Raw genomic sequence first — 26,855 nt, forward strand, 5'->3', positions numbered from 1 at the left:
CCATTATTCTCAGCAGACTATCGCAAGGACAAAAAACCAAACACCACATGCTCTCACTCATAGGTGGGAACTGAACAATGAGAACACATGGACACAGGAAGGGGAATATCACACATTGGGGACTGTTGTGGGGTCGGGGGAGAGGGGAGGGACAGCATTAGGAGATATACCTAATGCTATATGACGAGTTAATGTCTGCAGCACACCATCATGGCACATGTATACATATGTAACAAACCTGCACGTTGTGCACATGTACCCTAAAACTTAAAGTATAATATTAATAAAATTTAAAAAAAGAAAACACATAAAAAGAATATTGAATAAAGTATAAATAAAATATTATATAGAATGCTTTCCATCTCTTTATGAAAATTTTACATGTCTCAATAGATGATTAAGTCCTAGTTTAAACATTGTTAGTATTCATTTCAATCAAAGAATATCTCATGCTTTTGAATATTTGGAGTTAATATGAAAAATAAAAATAGAAAAACAAGAAAATATTAAGTTCTAACCTTGTATATAACTGGAAATGCTTTCCCTTTATTCTAATTAGTATGCTATATTTATCCAGCATTTTCTAGTGTAAAATACACTTATACTTCATTTCATTTCACCACCATGAAAGGTCTGTGAGATCCAGAAATGACTTTGCCAATATGAAAGAGATAGAAGCTCCAAAAAATGAAGACTTTTCAAATTTAGGCTTCTTGTGTTACAAAATGAGTCCTACTTTTCTTAATCTAGATTCAGAATTCTTTAAATTATACAAGCATTTTGCACTGTTTAGTATATGTACTAATTAGAATTTGAGCCACCAAGTCAATCAAACATTAATCCATAGACTATACATTAAGGTCTCAGAAACATAAATGCATTTGATTATATTACTACCAATCTGGTCCCAATGAACCCAGTATTGGTCAACATTATTACATTTTTTAAAATTTTCATTACAATACATGATCATTGATGTGCAAACAGAAATAACAATTTGTATTTTATTGTCTACCACAAGCTTGTCCAACCCATTGCCTGCAGGCTGCATCCAGCCCAGAACAACTTTGAATGTGGCCCAACACAAATTCATAAACTTTCTTAAAACATTATGAGTTTTTGTGAATTCATTTTAGCTGATGAGCTATAGTTAGTGTTAGTGTATTTTATGTGTGGCCCAAGAAAATTATTTTCCTTCCAATGTGGCCCAGGGAAGTCAAAAGATTGGACACCCCTGGTCTACCACATCATTGTGTACTACAAACAAACGTAGTCACTAATAAATTTATTGTGTTAAATACTGGGTAATTCCTGTTTAAAATGTTTTATAGTATGCTGAAGTAGAGCAATTTTTGTCAAAAAGTTTTCTATCCTTCTAGGCTGTGCCTTTCTTAATCTTTTAGCTAGAAAGAGCATACTCTTGTTGGTGCTTTTTATGTCTGTAGTAGGGTTTTCTGGGTTGCCAAATTTTCTGGGTTGCCTGTTTCCAACTTTAGGATACATGAGGCAAAAAATGTCCCAGAGAACTCACCACTGTGCTGTTCCTTGGGTTCCACAGTTATCTGGCTTTCTTCCTCTCTTTATCTTTCAGAGCCTTCTTAAGTTTGTTTTAAATATAATATCCAGAGATTTTAGTTGTACTTAGCAAGAGACATAGAAAAAGTATGTAATCTCCATCTTCCCAGAAGTGACAGTCCTTTAGTAGTATTTTAGTTTGTTTCTGCCATAGTGCAAACTTAAAACAACCTTAACTGCAATTACAGTTAATGGTAAAATGGATGAAGTATGCCATATTTCTATTATGAAATACTATACCAAAATGTAAGAGGATAAAATATGACTTCATATGACAACATGTATGACTCAGAGAGACATAATAGTGAGCAAAGCAGCCCAAACTAACTTAGCATATAGTATATAAATCCAGGTATATAAATATCAAAAACAGATAAAATAAATATATGGTAATAGAATTCTGGAAATTTACTAAATTTAGGAAGGCATAAAAATAGAAAAGTAACATGAAGGAAGCTTTTGGTTATCTGAAAATATTCTATGTCTTGAATTATTAGGTTGCTATACAAATGTTGTTTGCCTTGTAAAAATTCATTAAATATACACCTGAAATTCATATGCTTTACCATATGTATTGTAAACTTGCATGGAGTTAATTTAAAATAAAGCATTTCTAAAAATATCTACCATAAAAATCATACTCAATTATGACTTATTGAAATTTTTCCTTAAAGACTTGAAACAAGAGATGGGCACCTGCCATTTCTACTTCTATTGGTCATTACAGCAAAATCCTAGTCAATGTAAAACAAGGGAGGAAATTTAAATATAAAATCAGTAAATGCATCAGTTGTAAGTAGTAATATTTTTAAAACATTGTGATTTTCAAAATTAAACTGTTGTAGAAAATTAATGATTATTTATTATAAAATGTGGTTATAACATTTTATCTATGTATATCTAGATAGTAAATAATTAGAAGATAAACGGATGGATAGATTTGTAGATACAGTGATAGGTGATAGATGGGTAAGTACATAGACTTACCATAAAAACTGGTGAATGGTGCAAAAAATAAAAAAAAAACCTCTCCTATCAAACTGAGGAGGACTCTTTGTTAAACATCCACCAGCACAACTTTGGATGACTGTTTGGATAGTTGAATGAATAGGTGTTTGTATGGATAAATGTATAGATAGATAAATTAGATAGATAGATAGATAGATAGATAGATAGATAGATAGATAGATAGATGATAGATAGATAGATAGATAGATATAGACAGTTTCTGAAATTCTACAATACGGACACTTCAAAAACTTTCCAGATTTCTTGACATAAATGATGTTGTTTTCCTAAATAAAATAATTTTGTAATGTATTCAAGTATATGTAACTCATTGAATAAAGCTAGCTATTATGTTGTCTAACCAACACTAACTGAAATATATATATATATTTATCTGTATCTATCTGTATCTCTATATCTCTATATCTCTATCTCTATCTCTATCTCTATCTCTATCTCTATCTCTATCTCTATCTCTATCTATACAGAGAGAGACAGAGTCTTGCTCTGTTGCCCAGGCGGAGTGCAATGGTGTGATCTCGGCTCACTGCAACCTCTGCCTCCCGGGTTCAAGGGATTCTCCTGCCTCAACCTCCTGGGTAGCTGGGACTACCAGAACCTGCCACCGTGCCCAGCTAATTTTTGTATTTTTAGTGGAGGCGAGGTTTCACCATGTTGGCCAGGCTGGTTTTAAACTCCTGACCGCAGGTGATCTACCCGCCTCGGCCTCCCAAAGTGCGGGAATTACAAGCATGAGCCACTGCTCCCGGACAAATATATTATTTTTTATTTAAATACACTCTTGTTTCACTTTCACATTAAGAAGTATTTTTAAGAAACTAAGCTTTTCAGGTTAGTCATCACTTAAGAACACAGGTTTATGAGTTTGAAGATTATATTTTATATACATACATATATAAATATATACCATAGAACCCCTGAATAGCAAAATCTCCCTGCACTCAAGTTTCCCAGTAGGCCCTGCAGAACGCAGGTATACAAAATGTCTGCAGGCCTACATATATGTGGGTTTTGCTTCCTGCAGATATTGTAATTTTTATCTGCATTTGTGTGAAAAAAATCCACATATAAGTGGACCTGAAGAGTTCAAACCTGTGTTGTTCAAGGGTCAGCCGTGTGTGTTTGTGTGTGTGTGTATGTGTGTGTGTATAAAATGGAGATATATATATGCACACACACAAATATATATATACATATGTATATATAAAACAGCATAAAGTACATCATTTATAAAACCATTATATAGTCACCATTCTTTTATTTAAGGTGAGTGATATAAAACTTGAACTCACTAAAACAAGAAAATCCGATAATTTAAATAATTTATATCTAAATATAAAATTACAGTGTGCAAAAACTACAGCTGCAGAATAGTCAGATGACCAAATTTACTTTTTTTATGAAGGCTACCAATCACCTCCAACTCTCCAACGGATTATTTTTATGCCACTGAAAGGAGTCTTAGCTATCTACTCTTAACATCCCGCGAGATCTAGAACATCTACAGGAATAGTATTCTTAGACTGTCACACAGATGAAATAACATTCCCAACTGCACTTACAAATTATTTGATGACTAGAGGATATAGTCAAGTGTGAATGTTACTTTGTGCTTGTACTCTTTCTTCCATGTTCTATCTCTCTTTCTTTTTTCTTTTTTTTTTTTTTTTTTGAGACGGAGTCTCACTCTGTCCTCTAGGCTGGAGTGCAGTAGCGCTATCGTAGCTCACTGCAACCTCCACCTCCTGGGTTCAAGTTATTTTCCTGCCTCAGCCTCCTGAGTAACTGGGACTACAGACATGTGTCACTACGCCCGGCCAATTCTTTGTATTTTTAATAGAGACGGGGTTTCACCGTGTTAGCCAGGATGTTCTCAATCTCCTGACCTCCTGATACACCCGCCTCAGCCCCCCAAAGTGCTGGAATTACAGGAGTGAGCCACTGTGCTAGGTCCATTGTTTATCTTTCTATATCTGGGTTTCCCATTTTCTTAGTTTATACTATAAGTTGAAACCCATGTATTTAAGACTATAAGGTACAATTTAGTCCCTTCTAAGATAAACTTCATTGTACTATCATGGAAACACATCCCAAACGACTTCTCCCAAGGCATTATGTTGGCAGATGCAATGGTGAATATTAGCTATCAACTTGATTGGATTGAAGGATGCCTAGATAGCTGATAAGGTATTGTTTCCGGGTGTGTCTGTGAGGGTGCTGCCAGAGGAGATTAACACTTGAGTCAGTGAACTGGGAAAGAAAGACCCACTTCCAATCTGGGTAGGCACCATTCAATCAGCTGCCAGCTAGGCTAGAACAAAGCAAGTGGAAGAAGGTGGGATAAGCTGGCTTGCTGAGTCTTCTGCTTTTATCACTCTCCTGTGCTGGGTGCTTCCCGCCCTTGAACATCAGACTCCAGGTTCTTCAGCCTTTGCACTCTTGGACTTAACACCAGTGGTTCGCCAGGGACTCTTGGGCCACTGGCCACAAACTAAAGCCTGCGCTGTCAAGCTTCCCTAATTTTGAGGCTTTTAGACTCATTCTGAGCCACTACTGATTGAGCCACTGCTGGTTTCCTTGCTCCTCAGCTTGCAGACAGCCTATCATGGGATTTTACCTAGTGACCATGTGAGCCAATTCTTCTTAATAAACTCCCTTTGATATACACGTATGTCCTATTAGCTCTGTCCCTCTAGAGAACCCTGACTAATACAGCTGGACATGTAGCTAATGTTAATCTTTAAGATGGTCTGATTTGCATTCTGTCAACAAGGCAAGGATAACACTTTGACCACTTTCATTTAACATAGTGTTGGAAGGCCTAGCCAGAGCAATTAGTCAAAAGAAATTAAAAAATAAAAGGCATCCAAATTGGAAAGGAGGAAATCAAATTCTCTGTTTGCAGATTACATGATATTATATATAGAAAACCCTAAAGATGCCACCAAAACCAGTTAGAATTAATAAATAAAGTCAGTAATGTTGCAGGATACAAAATCAACATACAAAAATTAGTAGCATTACTATACACTATTAATGAAGAATTTTAAAAGCACATCAAATAAAAATGCAATTTATAATAGTTGAGGTAGTGGTGCTGCAGATACCTGTGTGAAAATAGTAGAATCTTGGCTGAGACTGGGGCAGACAGACAGTCAGTTGTACTGGTCTCCAGGGCAGAACACAGTTTAGCAGTGGGTTTGGTTTCCCATATGCACTGTGCTGTAGCAGCTTAGTTTGCAGAGATGTGTTTGCTCAAGGTGGGTTCTTACTCTGGGCAATGCAGCTGCATGAACTTTTCAAACTGGATTCAGGGCCTTTGAGGACTACGGCTTTTCTGTAGCAAGAATTGTTGGCATTTGTAAAGGCAAATGGGATTTCCACCTATCTTTTTCCCATAAGAAAATGTTCCTTCCCTGCACCCTCCCCTCCCACTCCAGGCTGATCCCAGCAGGGGAGATTGAGTGAGGCAAAATATCTCACTCCTTTCTCTATGAAACTACCCTGGGCTTCCATGATCCTCAGAGATGTTGCTGCTCCCTCATACTCTCCAGCATGGTTCCTCAATTAAGCCAGTTGAAATGTAGCTGCTTATTTATTGTTTTAGTCACTTTTTCGTGGGGAGCAGGGGATGAGCACCAGACAACTTTAGTTGGTTATCTTAATGATGCCAATTGATTTATTTTTTTATGTGTATCAACCGACAATGAAGAAAACTTTTAATATTATTGCTAATTTAGATAATCTATAGCCATATGCTCAGAAGTTGTACACAAGTTTCAAGGACAAATATTAGTACATTAAACATTACAGAGCTTAATTAAATTTAAATGCTAGATTTTGAAACAATTTTTCTTTAACTCCCTTCCTATTAGGTAAATAAAATGCCATTTCATTTAAGTTACAGAATTTTTTACTATAGAAGTTATCAGTGTCACCAGTAATTTACTAAGAGGATGTACTTTTTCTAGGAATAAAGGACTACACTTATAGTTTCAATCAAATCTTACATTTAATGGCAAGCATTTAAAATTTTCTATTTGTTCTCTAAAAGTGGAATCAGACACTATCTTTTTCAAAAGTGTATTTTTATATTTCTTCTAATAAAGAAAAGCAGGATAAAAAGGTATTGAGAGCAAAGTTGAAATAAATTATAGGGCAAGAAAACACAGAACTGTTCTTTTGAAGATATTTGCTTGAAAGGGAAACCAAAAAAGCATTAGTATCAAAGATGCCACATTTTAAGTGATTCTCTGGGATATATGAACTTTTGTCACACAGATATTTTTAAAGTACACTGAGAAAAGATATATTAATAATTGAACCTTACATTTCAATTTTAACTTGAAAGTGTCTTACAAAAATGAACTGATAAATCTTGATTAAATCTCCTTTAGATGGGTGAGTATAATTAAATACTATAGGTCAGACATGCATTGGTTATGATTAGTGACAATAGTACTGCTATAGTAACATGAACACCACAGGCCCAGCACCAAAATTCTTAACTTGTACAAAATGTTCAGTGGTTCTAATGGACATTCTTTGTGAATCCAGATCCAAATTGTGCCCCATGTGCTCACATCTTTAGAAAATGTTTGAACTCAGTAATGCTTATTCTAGTTAACTTTGTATAGTACAGCACATGTGAGTCACCCACAGCAGCATGAGGTAATCTGGGCTAATATTGCAATTACATTTAGATTGCACCATCTGGGTCAAACAAATTCATTACAAATAAACCTAGTCCCTAATGAGGTGTGGCTTTGTCTAACAAAGAATAAAGATGATGAAAGTCACTTTACTTGTGCTTTTGGTGGTTACTATTCAGTGAGTACCATATTGATTTCTGTACAATTTTATAAAACATTTCTGTGTCATAGCTGTATGACTGCTTAAAATTTCAGTTAGAACCTCACTCAGGAGGCCCTTGGAAATTCTTATGAGAATATATAGAAGCAAATTTCTCCCACTAAATTCAAGTACAAATTCCTGAATTTAGAAAGTTTACAACAACCTTCACAAAAATTGCAACATTGATTATTAAAAAACATATATCATATATCAAAAATTTTACAGAATGTTTTTATTATTCATTCTCTAATTTATTTATATGCCAAACTGCAAGGAAGGCTATGATTATAATTTGTAGTGTTAAGGTTTTTTTTTTATAGTAGTCATTTATTATATCATTAGCAATTATTATGTATTGTATGTAACTGTGCAATACTTTTTTAAACTTTTATGTTAGGTTCAGGGGTACATGTGCAGGTTTATTATATAGGTAAAATACATGTCACTGAGGTTTGGTGCACAGATTATTTTGTCACCCAGGTAATAAGCATAGCACCTGATAGTTTTTTGATACTCACCCTCCTCCCACCTTCTACTTTCAAGTAGGCCATGGTGTCCACATACACTGAATGTTCAGTGAGAACATGCACTATTTTGTTTTCTGTTCCTTTGTTAGTTCACTTAGGATTACGGCCCCCAGCCCCATCCATACTGTTGCAAAAAAACATACTCTCATTTCTTTTATGATTATGTAGTATTCCATGGTGTGTGTGTATATATATATATTCTCTAAAAGTGGAATGTGGAATCTCTAAATGTAATATATGTGTGTGTGTGTATATATATATGTGTATATATATATGTGTGTGTGTGTGTGTATATATATATGTGTATATGTATGTATATATATATATATCACATTTTTATCCAGTCTACTGTTGCTGGGCATTTAGACTAATTCCATGTTTTTGATATTGCAAATAGGGCTACAATGAATATACAAGTCCATGCATCTTTACAGTAGAGCAATTTATATTCCTTTGGGTTATATACCTAATAATAAGATTGCTGGGTCAAATGGTACCTCTGTTTTAACTTCTTTGTGAAATTGCCAAACTGCTTTCCACAATAGCTTATTTAAATTCCCACCAGCAGTGTATGTGTTCTCTTTTCTCTGCAAACTCACCAGCATCTATTATTTTTCAATTTTGTAGTAATAGCCATTCTGACTGACCCAGGGCCTTGCCACATTGTGCAGTCGAGACAGTGCTCTGTCTCAGGACACCGCCTTTCATTTGGGGAACAGTCATGTTCTCTTGAGTGACATTGTGCCCTGCCCCATCATGTGCCCCCCCTTAGAGGATACTGCCTTTCACTTGATCTGAATCCTGTCTACTACTGAGGTAGAAAAACTCTTTCAAATTAACTTGTTTCTCCTTATTCCATATATGACGAGTTCTTCCTCATTTTGACACTATCAGGCATGAAATCAACCATGAATTTCTTTCCTCCTATGAAGAGATTAATGCTTTCTGGAATTTAGTTTACTTAGAATTTTTTTGTATCTTTAACTCTTTGATGTCTTTAAAAGTGATGTTTTGCTCAAATGTCTTGTGATAGGGATACAGCAACATTCTGTTCTGATTTTATACTTATTACTCAAGATGAGAATCCCATCATCTCATCTTTCTTCATTATATTCACATAGAAAATATGTCTTCCACATTAAACAAATCCAGTGGGTGCCATTTCCATCATTTGCTATGTAAATGTTATCACCTGGAACTCTATCTCACAAACCACATAGCTATACATAGTGTTCCTACCAGAAAATGACATTTAAGTATTAACAGGTCTCATTGGAGAAAGCCTTAGTCATTGCAGCATAGTGCCTATGAGCTAGGAAAGAATAAAGTGATTTATTTCAATTATCTTAGGCTTCCATAGTCTGGTTGAGAACTTCTCTACTCTGTGTGAGTAAATTAAAAAGTACTTTAATCTGATGCATTTTCGTGTGTTTTCTTGGGAGAATTTTTGAAATGGCATCACACTGAGGAATGGGAAGCCCACAGTCCAATGCTTAGCTTGTGCAATGAGTAACACATTCTTAATATCCAAGGAAATCACGGTAGTTGACAGCTTTACTTGGACTTCAACAGATTAAAAATCAAGGTTGGTTTCCGTACAATTACCAGTTTTTCTCAATTAATATACAGATGCAAGCTAAAATAGACATGAATTCTCTTTTAAGGCTTTTAACCTGCTCTTTTAAGGCAGGTAAACAATAAGGTAGTTTACCTGGAAATAAATTACATGGTGGGCTAAAGATGTGAAAAGCAATAATCAGAAATTCTATTAAATATATATCTATACTTTTTAACATTTTATGATTTTAAACATTTACCTTTCAACATTGGATCAGGATATATTATTTGCAGTGTCAAACTTCGCATAGTGATACTATATATAAAGTTAGAAAATAAAACACAAAATTAAAATTACATAATTCTTGCCTTTTGAATTTGGTATCCAATTAATTTCTTTTATACTTTTTCTTTTTTAAAAAAATCCCACTTTTCTGAAAGAAAAGCATTTTAAAAACCTGAGCATCACACAAATTTGCTAATTTAGTGATTACTCGTGATATGTGTTTCATGAGTTGTTACTCAGTATTGTTTCCCAGAGAATAAATGAGTCAAAGGTTTGTCACTGCTGCCGCTTCTACTCCACTATTTCCTGTTTAGTCAGAACTATCTAATCCAAAAAGATGTTGAATCCATATATTATCTTATCCTAAGGCCTACAGATTTTGATATTTAGCTATACCTCTTTAAGGCACTGATTTTAAGTAAGACATTTAGCAATTTACTCATCTTCAAATTCTTAGCACTTGCTTACTTGTTTCATAAGTTATCCTAAGACAGCTACTTTCTGGAACACTGTTTTAAAATTGTAGTCGTCCCTATGGTGTAGAGCTTACAAAGATTTGCAAAACATTTTATATAATATTGAATATTTTAAGCTAATAATAATATCCCTTATAAAAATATCAATCAGATAATATTCTTTCGTCTATATACAATAAACAGAAAGAACCATGAGGATGTTGTTTTGTTTTGCTTTGTTTTATATATTGTTTTGTTGTTGCTGTTATTGTTTTTAATTAATGTGAAACATACAAGAGATTTAGTAGTAAGAAACTCATTATGGAAGAAAAATGAGATAGTTCTGAAGAAATGGCACACACATTATCACTGATAAAAAGATTACGTTTACTTTAAAGGAAAGGTAGAATGCACAAACCTATTGACAAGCAGAAGAGGTCATTAACAAGGGAATATTTCTGAGAGAATGTAGCATTTGCCACAAATTAAAAATACTTGCTTCATTCATCTCAGTTCTCAGAGTTCTGTCATTGAACTCCATGGAAAATCCTGAAAGTACTTAAGCTTTAGTACTTATCACCATAAAATTCCTTAAAAGACTTTCTGGTGTGGAATTTGCAATAGTCTTTTCCTAATCAATTTCACCCACAGACCTCAATGGACCTTGCCAAACTATAATCTATTTCAGTGACCGGCCAATAAGAAAACCAACATTAGGGCTTACCTAAGCAAAAAATAATAATTATTATTATTCAGATGCTTTCACTTTCTTGATGTAAAAAATAGTTTCAATTTTTTTATTTTAAAATTTTAGGAAGCCAAAATCACAGCATTTATGTTTATATGATTCATAGTGGAACCATAAAAATGATAATTACAAATATTATATTACTATTGTACGACAATTTTTTTTTCAGATGGAGTCTCGCTCTGTTCCACAAAATAAATAAATAAATAAATATGTATAAATTTTGATTCCCCCTAAATTTAACTACTAATAAATAGCATACTGTTGACTGGAAGCCTTACCAATAAGGTAACAGTCAATTCACCCACATTTTGTATTTATACTACCATATACTGTGATCTGACAATAAGATAAGGGAAAAGAAAATGTTATTAAGAAAATTATAAGAAAGAGAAAATATATTTGCTAGTTATTAAGTGGTAGTGGATTATCATAAAAGTCTTTGTCCTTATTTTCTCCATGTCGAGTAAGCTGAGAAGGCTTGTTGCGTATGTTGGAAGAAGAGGGAGTTGGTCTCAGAGGTGGCAGAAGCAGAAAACCTATGCGTAAGTGGACCCAGGTTGTTCAAATTCATGTTGTTCTAAGGCCAACTGTGTGTGTGTATGTGTGTGTGTCTGCACACGTGCGTGTGTGTGTACATGTGTATATTAATATATATACACATATATGTATGGAGAGAAGCTTCTAATATAATGGTGATATCAAAAATAAAGTTTATTTTTCATAGTTTGAATAGTTTTATAAATGTAATAAAGTGCCACACACAAAGAACATCACATTAGAGATTAAATGTAATTTTTAAAAATTTTAGAAAGTAAAATCCTTGTATTACAAGTGTCAATATCATTGAGAGAAATTTCTCTTAGAACAAGAATGCACACTGGAAATTCCAAACTTTTTTTGAATATTCAATTTATCTTTGAAAGATCATTTTGCAATTATAAAGGACAATATGGAGAGGTGACAGTGTGCTGGCAGCCCTCACAGCCCTCACTCGCTCTCGGCGCCTCCTCGGCCTTGGCACCCACTCTGGCCGTGCTTGAGGAGCCCTTCAGCCCTCCACTGCACTGTGGGAGCCCCTTTCTGGGCTGGCCAAGCCCAGAGCTGGCTCCCTCAGCTTGCAGAGAGGTGTGGAGGGAGAGGCACGGGCGGGAACTGGGGCTGCACGCGGTGCTTGCAGGCCAGTGTGAGTTCTGGGTGGGCGTGGGCTTGGCGGGTCCTGCACTCAGAGCAGCTGGCCAGCCCCACCGGCCCGGGCAGTGAGGGACTTAGTACCTGGGCCAGCAGCTGCTGTGCTCAACTTCTCACCCAGCATTAGCTGCCTCCTCATGGGGCAGGGCTTGGGACCTGCAGCCCACCATGCCTGAGCCTCCCCCTTCCATGGGCTCCTGCACTGCCTGAGCCTCCCCAATGAGCACTGCCCCTTTCTCCACGCACCCAGTCCCATCGACCACCCAAGGGCTGAGGAGTGCAGGCACACGGCGCGGGACTGGCGGGCAGCTCCACCTGTGGCCCCGTTGTGGGATCCACTGGGTGAAGCCCGCTGGGCTCCTGAGTCTGGTGGGGACTTGGAGAACCTTTATGTCTAGCTAAGGGATTGTGAGTGCACCAATCGACACTCTGTATCTAGCTACTCTGGTGGGGACTTGGAGAACTTTTATGTCTACCTAAGGGATTGTAAATACACCAATCGGCACTCTGGATCTAGCTCAAGGTTTGTAAACACACCAATCAGCACCCTGTGTCTAGCTCAGGGTTTGTTAATGCACCAATCAACACTGTATCTAGCTAATCTAACAGGGACCTGGAGAACTTTTGTGTCTAGCTCACGGATTGTAAACGCACCAATCAGCACCCTGTCAAAATGAACCAATCAGCTTTCCGTAAAACAGACAAATCAGCTCTCTGTAAAATGGACCAATCAGCAGGATGTGGGTGGGGCCAGATAAGAGAATAAAAGCAGGCTGCCTGAGCCAGCAGTGGCAACCTGTTCAGGACCCTTTCCACACTGTGGAAGTTTTGTTCTTTCGCTCTTTGCAATAAATCTTGCTGCTGTTCACTCTTTGGGTCCACCCTGCCTTTATGAGCTGTAACACTCACCATGAAGGTCTGCAGCTTCACTCCAGAAGCCAGCGAGACCACAAACCCACTGGGAGGAACAAAAAACTCCAGATATGCCACCTAAAGGGCTGTAACACTCACCGCGAAGGTCTGCAGCTTCACTCCTGAAGCCAGAGAGACCCCGAACCCACCGCGAGGAACGAACAACTCCAGATGTGCTGCCTTAAGAGCTGTAACACTCACCACGGTCTGCAGCTTCACTACTGAGCCAGCGAGACCACGAACCCACCAGAGGGAAGAAACTCCCAACACATCCGAACATCAGAAGGAACAAACTACGGACACGCCGCTTTTAAGAACTGTAACACTCACTGCGAGGGTCCGCGGCTTCATTCTTGAAGTCAGTGAGACCAGGAGACCACCAATTCCGGACACAATATCATCTAGGAAGGCAAAATATATTGAATTAACTCAGGTTGTTGTGGGAGAAGGTACATAATCAGATCGATTTTTTTTTTGAAGAAGAAGATCAGGAAAATCAAACCAAATTCTCAAAACAAAACAACAAATCCAAAACTGTCGTATTATCTAATCAAAAGGAGGAAAATATTGCAATACTGGTCTCTTGTTTTAATTTTAAAACAGGCCTTATTCAATAGCCTGAGTTTATACTTTATCTCAATATGCAGTGTATAGATAATAAAAGAATCAGATGATTTATAAGGAATTTTAAACTAATTATTAATGAGAATGGGATGTAGAATGTGCAAGATATGGTGAGGAAAGTAGTCACCAAAGAACCATGATAGAAATGTTTCTGTTCCAAATTCTATGGATAGACTCTTGATGGAGGACTATGCTTCTGCTTCCAAATACCCATATTTTAGGTAGTGTCAGCAACATAAGCAACAATTCTTTTTCTGTCTTGTGCATAAGAAGAGAAGAAATCAAAACTGAGCCATCACCTGAGCATCCTCCTATATTCTGTTGGAAAGATACAGTAGTCACTTCTTTCATTCGTATGTATAAATGCACAGTCAATCCTCATTATTCATGGATATCAAATGTGCTAATTCACCTACTCAATAATATTTATTGGTAAGTCTCAAATTAATATTCATGGGCACGTTTGCAATCCGTCGTGGGCGTGTAGAGTGCCAAAAATTTGAGTTCCCTAACATGCATGTTCCAGCTGAGGTTGAATAAAAGCCATCTTGTTTCAGTGCTCAAACTCTAAACAGGCATCCTTATCTTGTTTTTCTTTCTTTCCTTTTTTTTTTTTTTTGGATGTTATTATTGTTTATTCCTTAAATTCAATACACATTGATACAACCTAATGGTCAGGGGTATTGGATACTTTCAATTTTTATATGTTGTTATATTCAGAAGCACCAGAAATATCTTCCAATGTTCAATTTGTTTGATAAATCCCATTTTTTCTTTATGAGCTTACTAATATAATAAGCACAAGTGTTCTTTATATTTTATAAACTGCTTTCACATCTATTGTCATATTTGATCAGTTTAGAAACATTGTCAATGAATCAGATGGGTAATATTACCCCCATTTCACAGTTAAAGAACACAAAAATATTTATGTAACTTAGAGCATAGTTAGGTCTTACTGTCCCATATACTAATAGACACAAGATCTTCAGTTTGTGTATTTTTTTTTCCTAACTTTTAGTTAGGTTTGGGGATGTATGTGAAGTTTTGTTACATAGGTAAACACATGTCACAGGGTTTGTTGCACAGATTGTTTCATCACCCAGGTATTAAGCCTAGTACCCAATAGTTATATTTTCTACTCCTCTCCCTCCTCCCACCTTCCCTGCTCAAGTAGACCCCACTGTCTTGTCGGTTGTTTCTTTGTGTTCATAAGTTCTTATAATTTAGCTCTCACTTATAAGAGATAACATGGAGTATTTGAATTTCTGTTCCTGCATTAGTTTGCCAAGGATAATAGCCTCCAGCTCCATCCATGTTCCCCCCAAAAACATGGTCTTTTTCTTTTTTATAGCTGCATAATATTGCATGGTGTATATGTACCACATTTTCTTTATCCAATCTGTAATTTGTGGTCATTTAGGTTGATTCCATGTCTTTGCTATTGTGAATAGTGCTGGCAATGCACATTCACATGCATGGGTCTTTATAGTAGAATGATTTATATTGCCCTGGGTATATACCTAGTAATGTATTGCTGGGTTGAATTATAGCTCTGCTTTTAGCTCTTAGAGGAATTGTCATACTGATTTCCACAATGGTTGAAATAATTTACACTCCCACCAACAGTGTATAATGTTCCCTTTTCTCTGCAACCTCATCAGCATTTTTATTTTATATTCTTAAACTTTATTTTTAAATTTTTATTGTTTTAATTATTTCTTGACATTTTAATAATAGCCATTCTGACTGATGTGAGATGTTATCTCACTGTGCTTTTGATTTGCATTTCTCTAATTATGACAGAAATGGAGATTTTTTTCATATGCTTGTTGGCTGCATGTATGTCTGTTCATCTGCTTTGCCCACTTTATAATAGGGTTGTTTGGTTTTTCTCTTGTAAATTTTTTTAAGTTTCTTATAGGTGTTGGATATTAGACCTTTGTCAAATGAATAGTTTGCCAATAAATCTGCCAACTCCTATGTCCAGGATGATATTGCCTAGGTTATCTTCCAGGGTTTATATAGGTTTGGGTTTTACATCTATGTCTTTAATCCATCTTAAATGGATTTTTGTATATGGTGTAAGCAAGGGATATAGCTTCAATCTTCTGCACATGGCTAGTCACACGATTATCTCAATAGACACAGAAAAGGCTTTCAATAAAATTCAGTACCCCTTCATGTTAAAAACTCTCAATAAACTAGCTATTGAAGGAACATACCTCAAAATAATAAAAGCCATCTATGACAAACTCACAGCCAACATTATACTGAATGGTCAAAAGCTGGTAGCATTCCCATTGAAAACCAGCGCAAGACAAAGATGCCCTCTCTCACCATTTATATTCAGCATAGTATTGGAAGTCCTAGCCAGGAAATCAGGCAAGAGAAAAAATAAAGGCATCTGAATAGGAAGAGAGGAAATCAAATGATCTCTTTTTGCAGATGACATGATTTTATATCTAGAAAACCCCATAGTCTCAGCCCAAGAGCTCTTCCAGCTGATAAACAACTATAGCAAAGTTGCAGTATATATAACCAATGTACAAAAATCACCAGCAGGCCAGGCACGGTGACTCACACCTGTAATCCCAACAATTTGGGAGGCAGAGGCGGGCGGATCACCTGAGGATGGGAGTTTGAAACCAGCCTGATCAACATGGAGAAGCTCCATCTCTGCTAAAAATACAAAATTAGCCGAGCGTGGTGGCACATGCCTGGAATCCCAGCTACTCGGGAGGCTGAGGCAGGAGAATCGCTTGAACCTGGGAGACAGGGGTTACAGTGAGCCAAGATCGCACCATTGCACTCCAACCTGGGCAACAAGAGCAAAACTCCATCTCAAAAAAAAAAAAAAAAAGAAAAAAACACCAGCATTCCTATACATCAACAGCCAAACTGAGACCCAAATGAGAAAAACAATCCCATTTGCAACTGCCACAAAAAGAATAAAATACCTAGGAATATGGCTAACCAAGGAGGGGAAAGATATTTTCAATGAGAACTATAAAACACTCCTCAAAGAAATCAGAGAAGACAAAGACATGGAAAAACTTTCCATGCTCATGGACAGGAAGAATCAATATCACTAAACGGCTATGTTGGCCAAAGCAACTTACAGATTCAATGCTATTCCTATCACACTACTAACAATATTCTTCACAGAATCAGAAAAAAATATTTTAAAATGCATATGGAACCAAAAAAGACCCCGGATAGCCAAGGCAATCCTTAGCAAAAAGAACAAAGATAAAGGCATCATGATACCCGACTTGTTACTATACTACAAGGCTACAGTAACCAAAACAGCATGGTACTGGTACAAAAACAGGCGCATAGACCAATGGAACAGAATACAGAGCACAGAAATAAGGCTGCACATCTACAATTATCTGAACTTTGACAAAGCTGACAGAAACAATGAGGAAAAGACTCACAGTTCAATAAATGGTGCTGGGATAGCTGGCATCTTTTTAATGGTCTACTTAGTGGCACCTTTTTCACATTTTTGTGTTTTTTGTTGGTTATTTTACTGTTAAAATGGCCCTCAAGTATAGTGCTGTAGGCTACCTAGTGTTCATAAACGCAAGCAGGCTGTGATGTGCCTTATGGAACAAACATGACTACTATATGAGCTTCTGTATGAGTACTATATGAGTACTATATGAATGGGGTACAATACTGTTGGCCATGAGTTCAATGTCAATAAATCAATAATATATATGAAATAAGATGCACTTAAGCATAAACACGTATAAAATAATCTGTTAAGAAAAACGCTGTGACCAGAGCTCACAAGACCCTAGTTATGTATTTTCCCTAGTATTAATGGCTCATTATTTGCTAATTCTGTGTTTATGGCAACTTCATATAATATTACTACTGTGAATAAGAGAATCAACTATATGTGTATGGCATTTTTTGAACTGTATTTTATATATAGTTTCTACAGAGTAAATTGAACTGATCTTAAATATTTAGCTCTGTGACTTTTGACAATTGTATACTATTGGCCCACTATATAAAAACTCTACGTACTACTATAATTACCATAGGAAATCCTCTTGTGTTTCTTTTCAGTTGTTTTCTGCAAGCTAATTCTGTCTCTAAAGAGGACTTTTCAACTTCTTTGACTTTATAAATAAAACCATATATTTTGTGTTCTTCTATATCTGGTTTGTTTTGTTTCAAAACTCATAATATTTTTTATTCATCCATGTTGCTGCATGCATATGTAGTTCAATCCTCTTTTTGTTTTACAAGAGGTATTCCATTATATTAATGTGCCACAATGTCTTTATCCATTGTCCTATTAATGACCATTTGGTTTGTTGAAAACTATTTGGTATATTAATTTGCAGTTCTGGATAACTAATGTTGTTGAACTGTTTTCATGAGCATGTTACTCAATCTATATCTAATTTTGTCAAGTACTATCTTAGTCTATTCCTGCTGCTACAATAAAATAATTTAACCTGGGTAATTTATTTAAAAAATAAATTTATTGCTTACAGTTCTGAAGGCTGGGAAATTTAAGATCAAGGTTCTAGCAGATTTGGTGCTGGCTAAGGCCCATTTCTCATAATTGGTGCCTTCTGTGACTCTCATGGAGAGAGAGTCAAAGAAGGCTAACATGCTCCCTCAGACCTTTATTATAAGAACACTAATCCTATTAATTATGGCTTTGCCTTCATCACATAATAACTTCACAAAAACCCCCACTTAATATCATCACATTGGGGATTAGATTTTAACATGTGAATTTGGGGGGACACATACATTTAGACCATAGAATTACTTTGCACATTTATTATTTCATACATTCATTTTATTTTTTCTCCTATTGATAAGATTTTTAGTATATTAAATTTAATATATGCAACATATTGAATATGTCCTCTAAGAAACATATATGTATTGTTAACATTTTTGGTTCACATTGTTCCTTGCTAAAGAAAATGTGGTACATAGACACAGTGGAGTACTATTCACCCATTAAAAAAAAATGTGATACTGTCATTTGCAACAACATGGATGGACTGGGGGACGTTATGTTCAGTGAAATAAGCCAGGCACAGGAAGATAAACTTCGCATGTTCTCATTTATTTGTGGAAGCTAAAAAGTAAAACAATTGAACTCATTGAGATATAGAGAGTAGAAAGAAAGTTCCCAGAGGCTGGGAATTTAGTTGGGCAGAAGGGGAATAAAGTGAGGATGGTTAATGGGTACAAAAAATAGAAAAAAATGAATAAGATCTACTATTAGATAGCACAACAGGGTGATTGTAGTCAATATAATTTAGTTGTACAATTTAAAATAACTAAAAGAATATAACTGGATTGTTTGTAACACAAATGATAAACGCTTGAGGTAATGGATACGATATTTACCCTGATGTAATTATTACACATTGCACGTCTGTATTCAAAATACCCCATCTAACTCATAAATATTTATATCTACTATCTACACAAAAAATTAAAAATTAAAAAAAATTTTGCATGATGATCTTAACTGAATTTTTCAATAATAAAACATTGTCTGTTTTCATTAAGTTCAATTTAGAAATTTCAATTATGTTTAATTATTTTTGTATCCTGAATAAAAAATCTTCTTATACTGCAAGATTTTGAAGGCAATCTAGACTTACTTCTAGAATTGTTATGATTCTACCTGTTATAATCAGGCTTACAATTCATGTCCAATTAATTTTCATATGTAAAGTGAGTTATATTTTTCATAAAGTTGTTCAGTTTTTCAGCCCCACTTAAAAAAATGTAGAATTGTTTCTTGCTCAGTTAAACTGACCTGCTTTTTTTTAAAGTCTCAATAGATTTTTGGTCTAGTTCTGGAATCTCAATTTGTTCCATTGATTTAATTGCCTATGCCAGAGGTGTCCTGGCTTCCCTGGGCCACACTGGAAGAAGAATTGTCTAGGGTCACACATAAAATACACTAACACTAATGATAGCTGATGTGCTAAAAAAAAAAAAAAATCACAATATATCTCTTAATGTTTTAAGAAAGTTTACAAATTTTTGTTGGGCCACATTCAAAGCTGTCCTGGGCTGCATGCAACCCATGGGCCAAAGGTTGGACAAGCTTGGCCTATGTTAATGCCAGTAACACACTGTGTTAATTACTGTGGATTTATAACTTGAAATCACTGATAATAAGGTTTTATACTTTTTTATTATTTTTCAAGGTTGTTTGTATCTCTTTTGGATTCTGTATGTTCACATAAAAATTTTGGAATTAGCTTGCTAATTTCCTTCCCAAACCATCTAAAGATCTTTCAAGGAATTTTTAAATTCATAGCATTTTTATTCAATTTGTAATCATTTTAATCTCTCTGCTGAGAGACAACATCTCTTTATGTATGCTGTACAGCTTTCCTAGTGGATATTTCAGTAAACTGTTTTATTTTTATTTTTTGTTTTTGTTTGTTTGTTTTTTAGATGGAGCTTCGCTTTTGTCGCCCAGACTGGAGTACAATGGTGTGATCTCGGCTCACTGCAACCTCCGCCTCCTGGGTTCAAGCAATCCTCCTGCCTCAGCCTCCCAAGTAGCTGGGATTACAGGCATGTGCCACCATGCTCAGCTAATTTTTGTATTTTTACTAGAGACAGGGTTTCAACATGTTGGTCAGGCTGGTCTCGAACTCCTGACCTCAAGTGATCTGCCCGATTTGGCTTCCCAAAGTGCTGGGATTACAGGAGTGAGCCACCACACCCAGTCTGTTTTTATAGTTATTTTAAAGGTTTTTTTGAGTAATTCTGATACTAGGTTTTAGGGTTTCCTTCCATTCAATGTTTTCTTTTCTGACTATTGGTCATACATAATCACCCATCTGCAATGGTCTTATGTATTTTTAGAATTGTACATTACAAAATGTATTAAAAATAACAGTGGAATCCAAATGTAAACATAACTGTCCTGAGAAATTATTATTCTCCTTATTCTGTCCAGCTACCTATTTGGGAATTTGAGTTAATGAAATCTGTAACTGAGGAAGTTGCACTTAATTTCAACTGCATAATATTTAGTTCAACAACAACTTCAAATATTCAGGGAAACAGAACAGAAGGTATGCCTCCAATATATGTTGTTATCTGGAAAGAGCAAGATGCCAGACCTGTCCTTTTGCTTTACAGTCCCGACACCAGTTTTCTAAACAATGGAAGCTCTCTCTTTTCTTCTTTCTCTCTTACAGTCTAACCATCCAAATTTTGAGCTATTGAGGTTTTACTTTTTTCCCCCAGCTTTCTGCACTTTAGGAAATGTATCTTCTACTTTGACGGACAGCTGCAATATAATGACTGAAAACCAATGTCCCTCAATACTATATATCTCGGTGTATTCATTTGCTAGGGCTACTATAACAAACTAGTGCAACAGTATACTGAGTGGGTAAAACAACAGAAATTTATTGTCTCATGGTTCTGGATGCTAGAAGTCTAAGATCAATGTGTTGGCAGGGGTTACTTAAACAACAGAAATTCATTGTCTCACAGCTCTGGAGGCTAGAAGTCCAAGATCAACATGTCAGCAGGGGTGGTTCCTCTTGAAGGCTGTGAAGAAGAATGTGTTCCATGCCACTTTCCTAGATCTGACAGATTTCTGACAATCTTTGACATTCCTTGGGTTGGTAGACATATCAACCCAATCTCTACCTTCATGTTCATATACTTTGTGTATGTATGTCTATGTGTATGCATATGTATCTAAATTTTCCCTTTTTACAAAGACACTAGTCTTATTGAATTGGGGCTCACTCCACTCTAGTATAATCTCATCTTAATTACATCTGCAATTACTGTATTTCTAAATAAGGTTACATTGTGAGGTGCTGGGGTTAGGACTTCAATATATGAATTATCGGAGAGGAGGAGGACACAACGTTCACCATAATATTGAACTTTCTTGTCATGCACTCTTTCTTGGAGGGTTGCTACAAGGTATGCATTAAAAATCTGCAGAGAAGTGGAGGAGTTTCTTTGAGCACTCTTGCTCTATCCTCATCTTTTGGCTGGTAACTACATTTTAAAAAATAGACTTTATTAGTTAGAGTAGTTTTAGGTTCAGAGCAAAATTATGTGAAAAGTACAGATTTTTTCCATACACCTCATGTTCTCATACATGCACAACCTCTCTCAATATCAACAGATGTATAATGACATGTAGCTACCACTGTGGTATCAAATAAAAGACTTTCAGTGCCCTGAAAATTCTGTATACTATGCCTACTCATTCCTCCATCCTCTCAAACTCGCAATAATTGATATCTATTTTTTCCATGAAAACCACTTTTTAATGTAAAAGTTTGAGCATGTATATAAATCAAAAGAGTGATATAATAAACCCACACATACCCAACACCCAGCTTCAATGGTTATCAACGTATAGCTGGTCATGTTTCATTTATACATTTATCTACCTGCTCCTCCCACATTTTTTAAAGCATATCAGTTCAATGTAAGTATTTGTGTTTTTAACACTTAACAAAACTTTAATATCATTACTTTCCAAAATATTAGCAAAAATTATTTATTACAATATCAAATGTCCAATTATTGTGCACATATTTCTGATTGTTCTAAATTTTTCTTTTTCTTTTGTTTTTCCAATTGGTTTGTTCAGCTCTCATCTAAGGGCCGCACATTAATTTTAAGTATGTTTTAAATTTAGTCATTAGTTCATTAATATTGCTATTTTTAATTTTTAATTTCATTATAGTGAAATACACATAAAATTTACCTTCTTAATCATTTTTAAATGTGCAGTTTAATGTTGTGCAGCCACCACCACCATCCATCTCCATAATTCTTTTTATCTTGTTACACTCTGTTCTCCTTATATATTTGCCATCTCACCTCCCACAAACTCCTGGCAAACATTATTCGACTTCCTCTGTAACTTTGACAACTCTACCTCATATAAGTAGAATCATACAGTATTTGTGTTTGTGTGACCGGCTTGTTTTACTAAGCATAATATCCTCAAATTAGATCCATGTTGCAGCATATGTCAGATTTTTTTTTCCTTTTTAAGGCTAGATAATATTCTACTGTATATACCACATTTATCTTACTCATTCACTTGTTGATGAACATGAATTTCTTCCACATTTTAGCTATTGTGAATAATGCTGCTATGAACATCAGTGTACTAATACCTCTTGGACACAGCTTTCAATTCTTTTCAGTATGTCTTCAGAAATTGAATTGTCTGCAAAATATGATAATTCTATTTTTAATTTTTTAGGGACTGCCATACTGTTTCCTGCAGCAACTGTACCATTTTAAATTCACACCAGCAGCACACAATGTGTCCAAATTCTACACCTTCTCACCAATAATTGTTACTTTATGGATTTTTTAAATAGTAGCTATCCTAATGAGTGTAAGGTGGTATCGCATTGTAGCTTCAATTTGTATTTCTTTAATGATTAGTGATGTTGAACATATTTTCATATGCTTATTGGCCATTTGTATATCTCCTTGGAAAAATGTCCATTAAAGTCCTTTGCCCATTTTGCAAGCTCTAGCCAGATGAATTTGGCAAGAAAAAGAAATAAAAGGCATGTACATTGGAAAGAAAGAAGTAACATGATCACTATTTACACATGATATGATATAGAACACCTTAAAGACTTTACAAAACTTGACTGTTTGAACTAGAAAGAAATGAATTCAGCAAAGAGAAGGATACCACATCAACAGGCAAAGATTAGTCAATTTCCATAGAGCAACAATGAACAATATGAAAAGAAATTATGAAAACAAGTCTATTTATAAAAGCCTAAAAAATAATAAAATATTTAGAAATTAACCAAGGAGCTCAAAAACCTGTACAATGAAAACAATAAAAATTGCTGAAAGAAACTAAAAAAGACATAAATGGAAACACATCACATGATCATAAATTGGAAGACTTAATATTATTAAGATGTCCACACTGCCCAAAGCAATCCATCAATTTACTGTAATCCCTATCAGAATCCTCATGATTTTTTTTTTGCAGAATTAGAAAAGCCCATCCTAAAATTCATATACAATCTCAAAGAAACCCCACTCCCCAAAACAATCTTTAAAAAGAACAATGTTGGAAGACTCAAATTTCCTCATCTCAAAACTTACTACAAAGCTACAGTAATCACAATATCATGGCATTGTCATAACAACAAACACATAGTCCAAATGGAATAGAATAGACAGCCCAGAAATAACCTTGACACATATGGTCAAATGATTTTGACAAGAGTGCCAAAAATGTTCAATAAGGAAAGGGCAGTCTTTTCAACAAATGGTGCTGGGGAAACCTAGATATCCACAGGCAAATAATAAATTTGGATCTTTATGTAACACCATTGATATACTTTGGATATTTGTCCCCACCCAAATCTCATGTTGAACTATAATCTCCAATGTTAGAGGTGGGCACCTGGTGAGAGGTGTTTGAGTCATTGGAGTGGATCTTTCATGGCTTGGTGGTATTCTTGTGATCATGAGTGACTTCTCACAAGATCTGGTTGTTGTAAAATGTGCCCCCACACCACCACCACTGTCTCTTGCTTCTGTTTTTGTCATATGAAGTGCCTGTTCCTGCTTCACCTTTTGCCATGAGTTGAAATTTCCTGCGGTCTCCTCAGAATCAGATGCTGGAACTATGCTTCCTGTACAACCTGCAGAACTATGATACCATTAAATCTTTTTTCTTTATAAATTACCCAGTCTCAGGTGTTTCTTTATACCAATGTAAGAATGACCTAACACAGAAAATTGTTACTGAGACTGGGGCATTACTACAAAGATACTGTGAAAGCAGGTTTAGAAGTGGGTAACAGTCAGAGGTTGGATGAATTTGGAGGGCTAAGAAGAAAACAACAAGATGAGAGAAATGTTGTATCTTCTTAGAGACTGGTTAAATGGTTGTGACCAAAATGTTGATAATTATATGGACAGTGAAATAAAGGCTGACAAGGTCTTAGATGGAAATCAGGAACTTATTGGAAACTGTACCAAATATTAACCTTGTTTTTCCTTACCAAAGAACTTGGCTGTATTGTGCCCTTGACCTAGGGATCTATGTAAGTTTGAACTTGACCATTAAGATTTAGGGTACCTGGAGAAAGAAAGTTTTAAGCAGCAAAGCATTCAGGATGTGACTTGGCTGCTTCTAACAGCATATACGCAGATGCAGCAGCAAAAAAAAAAAAAAAAAATGACTTAAAGATGTAACTCATATTTAAAAGAGAAGCACAGTGTATAAGTTTGGAAAATGTGCAGACTGGCAATAAGATAGAAAAAAAAAAACCTGTTTTCAGTAGAATAATCAAAGCAGGCTGTGGAACAACCACTTGATAGAGATATCTGCATTACAAAAGTGGAGCCAAGTGCTAATATCCAGCACAATGGAGAAAAGGTCTGAAAAGCATTTCAGAGACCTTTGCAGCAGCCCTTTCCATAACAGCCCCAGAGGTTTTGGAAGACAGAATAGTTTCATGGGCCACGCCCAGGGCCTTGCCACACTGTGCAGTCAAGGCACAGTGCTCTGTCTCAGGACACTACCTTTCATTTGGGGAACAGCCACGTTCTGTTGAGTAATATTGTGCCCTGCCCCATCATGTGCCCCACCTTAGAGGATGCCGCCTTTCACTTGATCTGAATCCTGTCTACGACTGAGGTAGAAAAACTCTTTCAAATTAACTTGTTTCTCCTTATTCCATATATGACGAGTTCTTCCTCATTTTGACACTATCAGGCATGAAATCAACCATGAATTTCTTTCCTCCTATGAAGAGATTAATGCTCTCTGGAATTTAGTTTACTTGGAATTTTTTTTGTATCTTTAACTCTTTGATGTCTTTAAAAATGTTTCGCTCAAATGTCTTGTGATAGGGATACAGCACCATTCTGTTGTGATTTTGTACACATTACTCAAGATGGGAATCCCATCATCTCATCTTTCTTCATTACATCCACATAGAAAATGTGTCTTCCACATTGAACAAATCCAGTGGGTGCCAATTCCATCATTTGTAATGTAAATGTTATCACCTGGAACTCTACCATTCACAAACCACATAGCTATAAATAGTATTCCTACCAGAAAATGACATTTAAGTATTAACAGGTCTCACTGGAGAAAGCCTTAGTCATTGCAGCATAGTGCCTATGAGCTAGGAAAGAATAAAGCGATTTCTTTCAATTATCTTAGGCTTGCATAGTGTGGTTGAGAACTTCTCTACTCTGTGTGAATAAATTAAAAAGTACTTTAATCTGATGCATTTTGGTGCGTTTTCTTGGGAGAATTTTTGAAATGGCATAACACTGAGGAATGGGAAGCCCATAGTCCAATGCTTAGCTTGTGCAATGAGTAACACATTCTTAATATCCAAGGAAATCATGTTAATTGACAGCTCTACTTGGACTTCTATAGCTTAAAAAATCAAGGTTAGTTTCTGTACAATTACCAGTTTTTCTCAGTTAATACGCAGATATAAGGTAAAACAGACATGAAGTCTCTTTTAAGGCTCTTAACAATAATAATAAGGCAGGTAAACAATAAGGTAGTTTACCTGGAAATATATTACATGGTGGGTGGTGGGCTAAAGACACGAAAAGCAATAATTAGAAATTCTATTAAATATATATCTATACTTTTTAACATTTTAAGATTTTAAACATTTACCTTTCAACATTGGATGAGGATATGTTATTTGCAGTGTCAAACTTTGCATAGTGATACTATATATAAAGTTAGAATAAAATACAACATTAAAATTAAATAATTATTGCCTTTTCAATTTGGTATCCAATTAATTTCTTTTATACTTTTCTTTTTTAAAAAAAGTCCCACTTTTCAGAAAGAAAAACATTTTCTTTGTATAGTGTATTATATGGTTTGGCTGTGTCCCTACCCAAATCTCATCTTGAATTGTAGTTCCCATAATCCTAATGCGTTGTGAAAGGGACCCAGTGGGAGGTAACTGAATCATGGGGGTGGTTTCCTCCATGCTGTTCTCATGATAGCGAGTGAGTTCTCATGAAATCTGCTGGTTTTATAAGCATCTGGCATTTCTCCTGCTTGC

General features: G+C 35.6%; 1 protein-coding gene across 1 annotated transcript in view; it reads right to left on the reverse strand.

Moving 5' to 3' along the window:
* The window catches only part of TYRP1 (tyrosinase related protein 1), a 1,163,994-nt gene that overhangs the window by 849,589 nt on the left and 287,550 nt on the right, over nt 1-26,855 (reverse strand). Inside the window, exon 4 of the mRNA XM_063787982.1 lies at nt 13,465-13,535. The gene's annotated coding sequence lies outside the window, so the exon portion shown is untranslated. The remainder of the gene's footprint in view (nt 1-13,464; nt 13,536-26,855) is intronic.

The sequence above is a fragment of the Pan troglodytes genome, chromosome 11 (genome assembly GCF_028858775.2).
Source record: "Pan troglodytes isolate AG18354 chromosome 11, NHGRI_mPanTro3-v2.0_pri, whole genome shotgun sequence".
Classification (NCBI taxonomy): Eukaryota; Metazoa; Chordata; class Mammalia; order Primates; family Hominidae; genus Pan; species Pan troglodytes.